At 36.0% G+C, this 6080-nt stretch overlaps 1 pseudogene across 1 annotated transcript; it reads right to left on the bottom strand.

Moving 5' to 3' along the window:
• Positions 1 to 3262: 3262 nt before the first annotated feature.
• LOC149556248 (methyltransferase FGSG_00040-like) lies at positions 3263 to 5093 on the bottom strand (annotated as a pseudogene). Its single transcript, XR_016364533.1, has 4 exons — positions 5044 to 5093; positions 4224 to 4905; positions 3693 to 4098; positions 3263 to 3654 (listed from the first exon to the last, which is right to left on the bottom strand). The product of XR_016364533.1 is annotated as a methyltransferase FGSG_00040-like (transcript).
• Between the last annotated feature and the right edge of the window lie 987 nt (positions 5094 to 6080).

Below are 6080 nucleotides of genomic sequence, written 5' to 3'. Positions count from 1 at the left end.
TATCAACTTTAAATCTTTTAATAACATATATACATACATACATACATATATATATATATATATATATATATATATATATATATATATATACATACGTACATATATAATATAATATTTATTTTATTTGCATTTTATAAAAAAACGGAACCGAATTTTATTAATTTCGATTCATAAAGGAAATCGAATAACAAAGTTTCCTTAGAACAAAGTCGAATCGATTATGCCATCGGCTGTCACTGTAGTGACAATTGCCGCGGGTACCTTGCGACCAATATAGTCGTGGGTACACTGCGCAGAAGGTACCGCGCGACCCTTTAAACACGGGTACGGGGTGCGATTCCGCCCCCACCCAACATGCATTAGTATTTGTTTAAACAATTGCAGCGCGATTTAATAAGTTGCGATTCCGCCATAATAAGGTTGTGAATATATATATATATATATATATATATGTATGCATGTATATATATATATAACAAGGTTTATGTATATATATATATATATATATATATATATATATATATATATATATATATATATATATATATATAATAATATACAGAATCTCAGATTGTTTATAAAAATACAAGCTTTCATTTTCAGAACCTCTCTATGAAACTTGTTCTTTTAAGAATTTCTCTGATGACTAATTCTAATGGGTTTGTCCATGAATTGCAACCCTAGTCCATATATTTTCAGATCTAAACATATAGAATCCTTAAATAAAACTTAATTGCCCAAATTGAAAATGCACAATGAAGACATATGGAAAATACGAAGAAGACAGGGGAAAGCAAGATGCAGAAGTATCATAATGAAATCACAAGAATCTACCCGGATTCTGATGCTAACTCGCTTATCCTCAGACAACCCGCAGAGCAAGCTCCCCTTCTTCAAAATTTTTCCGAATCCTCCAATGCTTCAACTATTCTCCATGCTAACCATACTATCCACGCTATGTCCCAGCTCTATATCCAAGCTATTAAGGAATGCCCGAATATAAAGAGCTTTCGGATAACCCTAGAATGCTTCTAGAATCAGCTGGAAGATATCACCAACTAAGCATGGACCTATTTCCAACCTTTTTGATAAGCCCTAGGGTTGTAGACACCATGTGCTTAATTGATGCACTAACCCTCATGTTGTTGACACATGAAAAATAGGGAACTGCATTATTTCCTATGCAAACTTATAACTCCAATAACTTTTAAATTAATTTTCATTTAAATATTTATAACTCCCACTTTAATCTTCATAACTTTTATTTTAATTTTTATAACTTTTATTATTAATATTTTTTTATCAATTAATTAATATTTTATAATTATTATTTATTTTAATTTCTAATTTTCTTTTAATTTAATTCTTTTATTTTTCGATTAATTCTTCTTGAATTAATTATAATCAAAATATCAAAATCATGATATTTAATCTTCTCAAATAATTAATTTATTAATTAAATCTATTTGTTAAGACTTAATTAATGGAAAATTCACCATAGACCTTCATGATAAAATATGAAAACCCATCATAGGACAATTCATACGAAATCAGTCTAAAAGATTAAAAATCATAAAATATGTCATCCGACACATTCAGTGGGTACTCAACTCAGATACTTGTCCTAACTCACTAGGACAAATGGTTTTAGGGTTTGGGATTTGGACTTGAGAATTTATCTCCCCTCTCTTATCATTGAGATAGTATAATAGGGTACGCTCACCCTGGCAATTCAGAGAAGTCGATACCTGGTACCTGTAACCTGCAGAAAAGTCATGCATGTACATACAAAATATATAGTGCTAAGCTAAACAGGCAATGGCAGGAAGTGGTGCATCGTGTAGATCCCGACTAAGCAGGTGACTACGACTCCCTTCCTTAACCACATCAGAAACGCCATACAATAAAAAAACACGCACACCATACACATGCGAGTATGGGGTAAGTATCCATAATAAAACACATAAGATAATCAACCATCTAACTAATCATCAGCAGTAACTAAAAACAATATAATGATCATCATATACACATGAAATGTGAAGTCTAAATGATCTCATCATATAATAACTGAATCCATAACATAATGTCTGATAGTGTCAAAACAATACCACTAATCCATCTACATAAAACTAGTCCATCAAAGTCTGATAACAATAGCAATAATATGTCCAGAGAAGATGTGAACGAAGGTAGGCACTACAAGAATATTGTAAATTTTAATAAATCTTTGTTGCTAGAGACTAAGCAATTATATTTTCAGTCTTGATATTATTTAATCTAGAGATCTTCTAGTTTCTTGTGTGATTGCTTGACTTCTTAATCAGATATGATTGTTGAAGTACTATTTAGATATAACTTCTGAGATCAATATGCCAATGTGATTGATATGATTTGCAGATAGAAAATGGAGCATATATATATGTTGAAACATAACCATGTAGGGGCATGACCCTACGTGGTTATGCCTCAACATAATAGCACCCGTTCATAATTAATCTCACCCAATGCTAATCGGTGATGACATGTATTAATAATCAAGTAGTGTGAAGTGATCCGATGAAGACTCCTGATTTATGAATCGGTATTAGCAAGATGGCACTTGATAGTAATCGGTGATAAGCATAATGACATGACAATAACCATCTGAACTAATTCCCAATACCAAGCAAGAATAAAGAATTTAGACACTCATGAAACTGGTATTCTACAGTAAAATTATAATGATAGATTTTATATATATATATATATATATATATATATATATATATATATATATAATGTCAACTACAGAAGATGTTTCAATACACTAAATGCTAACATTCTTAACAATTACTACTAATTTTAAAGATATAACCGTGTATTATAAGAACCATATATGTACTAACACAAAAAAAGTTGCCAACTTCAAACTAGTCACAAGTGGGGACAAACTAGAAAATTAACTTATATAGTGACATTTACCATATTTATACGGTTGTTGAATCTTTTAAGTGTCTGATTGTTTGTATTTTTTCATCAAGATATGAATATGATTATTATTTTGCCATCAAATATACTGATATATGTTTATTGATATCGTAACTTTATTTTAAAACAGTATCTCTCGAAATATACGAAAACACTGATTTTTTTCCAATTTTTTTGTTGTTTTCAAATGAAGATCAAATGCTAAAATTTTCAATAAAATCCATCATATTTTCGATCTTCACAGAAAGGAAAAAGATAGGTTTTGATGTTGACAAAAACTTAATTTAAGAAAAAGAAAAAGAAAAATCAAAAGGCTATGACCTGAAATTCCCAAACATTGTAGCAACCAACCACCTCAAAAGATTACAGACATTGTATGGCAGTGTATGAGTGCTTGAATAACATCCTCACTGTGTTTGCCAAATACTCGCACGCACGCATCTCTGGCTTGCGTAGCAACATACTCTACTCCACACCATTCGTTATCAATCAACTTCTTTATGCCTTCCAACACGCTTGCCGCCATGGCAAGGCTTTGAAAGTCGCCAGGTATAGTGTTTACAACAGCCTCCTGAATTTCATGACCCGATGGAATCGGTTCAACGAGTGTCTTGTCAAAGAATTCGTTCGACCGCGTTTCGACCCAATAAGCGGTCACATAAGAAGCCCGAATCCAATGCCTTTCTTCCTCTTTCAATCTACTCTAGTATTTCAACAGCTGCTGCTCCATGCTCTCGTAAACCTTGCCAAATTTTCCACAGGTGGGAAGATCTGTGGGAAACTCTGTTTCAAACGACGTTGCCTCACAACTTTCTTCTGGAGCATTGCACCGTCGAGAGACTTCTCCAGAGCACAACGCCTGTAGTTGCACTTGAATCCCCACACTTCACACATTCTTTCTCGCAGCGGCTGTGGAATCAGTGGATCGAAATAAGCAGCAGTGATTTCTTCTCCCTCCTCGATTGGCTTCGCTGCGTGCAGAAACATTGCTCTTCCTACATTGAGTCTGGTTGCGTTGGGGATGCAGGAGTGGTTGATAAAAGACGGCAGCACCCACAGCCCCTCAAAATCCCATCCGTAACTCTCAGTGGGACCCCATGACACCTCTGCGTATCCGGGCAACGAGTTCTGCCAAACAATGTCTCAGATTCGCTGCTCGTGAATTCGTACAGGCGGCCGCTCTGGGGATTTGAGTCAAACAACTCCATTGCCGGAATCAAAGAACGGACTCATTGAGAATCGTCATCCAGGGCATAAAGCTGTCACAGCTGTCTCTGCGACTTTTTGGCAGCACTAAAAACGACGTCTACGACTTCCTCCTGCGAACGGTATAATCTTTGCCAGCGAAAATAGTCAATGTGCCTGTTCAATTCGTAATTTATGGCTACGTCGTTGCTCACTAAAATGAGTTCGCCCACGTCAATGTCTTTCGTAGCGTAGAGCCCGCGACCCCTGTCGTCCCCGGTCATCTTTATTTCCACATCACCAACGAAATTCGCGACCTCCCTTGGCGGCTCCGTTCCGAGTAAGAAGCCTGAAATGTCGTACTCCCCCTCCCGACAACAAGCGCAAGAGTCTCTGCAGCGTCCCAAAGTAGCAGAAATATCTAATAGTTGTGCCGAGGGGACCACCTCGAGCACTAACTCTTGCAGAGCCAGGCATGCATGGGCGTACTCTTGGAGATCCTGCAGAGCGCGACCTTTTCGGAACAACGTTTTGATATGCCCCGCTTCGATCAGGAGAGCTTCGTTAGAGTCGTCCAGAGCCCGCTTGAACTCGCCCAACTGAGGGTGCGTTCCCGCTCGGTTGGAATAAGCGAGCATTTTGAACCGCGGTAATTGCTTTGCCGCGTGGCCGTCATTTGAATTTGAGGCGCGAATGCAGTTGGAGCAGTGGACGAGGGCGCTGCACTCTTGCCCCTGCCGTGCTCTTCCTCTAAATCAACCAACTCGTGATTCTCATCATTGTCCGCTGAGATTAATTTCTTCGTCATATTTCTCATCATGTTTGCAGGGTCATCTAGTTTAGTTTATTTGTAATTGTGAGGCCTCCGTTAAAGTAGGGCTCCTTCACCCATTGGTTGCCTTGGAGTTGGAAGCGGACTCTAAGAGAGGCATTGACATTGTCAAAAAGTATATTCTTGTTCTGCTCGGAGGCGAGACATGATTGTTTGGCGTTGAAGCGAGGCCTTACTCACCCAGGGAGCAGTTTGGAAATTTGGAAACTCTGGTAGGGTATTACCAGAAAAAATACATTTTGCGAGCGGAAAAATTTTAATGTTGAGGGCAATTTTTTTTTCATATAAAGAATTAAAATATTATACGTTTGCAATTTTTTTTGCCCTAATAAAAATCATTTTAAATGTGGCAAATTAATGTTTTTTCTTGCTGATAGATAAACAAATGATAACTATTTTTTTCCTTTGCCAAAAATGAATTAATAATGTCATAGGCGAATTACTTGTTTTGTAAGAAAATGAATAATAATGGTCTTGGCTAATTTTTAGTGGTAAACTGAAAAATTGTTTAATTTGAAAGCGAATTTGCACATGTATTGGCTAGTGACTATATTGCCTACTGAGTAGTCACTTCAAATTTCAACTTGTGTACTATCTTAGGTCTATTATTAATAACGTTATAACATTGTTATGTTAGTGTCACTATTACCAAGTCGGCTACTTGTCACTTTCGTAAAATCGTATTGTTAATACAATCATTTTATCGATCGTTGATTAATTAGAAATTAACGACAGAAGATGCATTTCGGGGCCAACCACTTGAAAAAACTTGGAGTCGCATGAAATTCTCTGAAATGGAGACACGTGAAAAGTTTTGCATAGAAAACATTAACTGGAATGTACTCAATGTAGTGAACATCACATCAAAATTAAAATCATAAATGTGGTACTGACAGTTACAATTATTACATTTCATGTACAACCACCTTGGTAGGCACTTTCAACTATCTGACATTAATGCAAGTACATTTCGCACACTTAAAAATTAATAGGAATGCAAAAAAATAAGATATGAAAGATTGTGAATGCCAAACAATTTAATGCAACTGCTATTAAATAGTCTCTTCAATTCCTCCTTTATTATCATTTCTCA

The sequence above is a fragment of the Cupressus sempervirens genome, chromosome 5 (assembly GCF_028749045.1).
Source record: "Cupressus sempervirens isolate cs-2001-9-10 chromosome 5, ASM2874904v1, whole genome shotgun sequence".
NCBI classification, from domain to species: Eukaryota; Viridiplantae; Streptophyta; class Pinopsida; order Cupressales; family Cupressaceae; genus Cupressus; species Cupressus sempervirens.
Note: the sequence above shows the minus strand (reverse complement) of the source record. Positions and strands in the feature narration are given on the sequence as shown.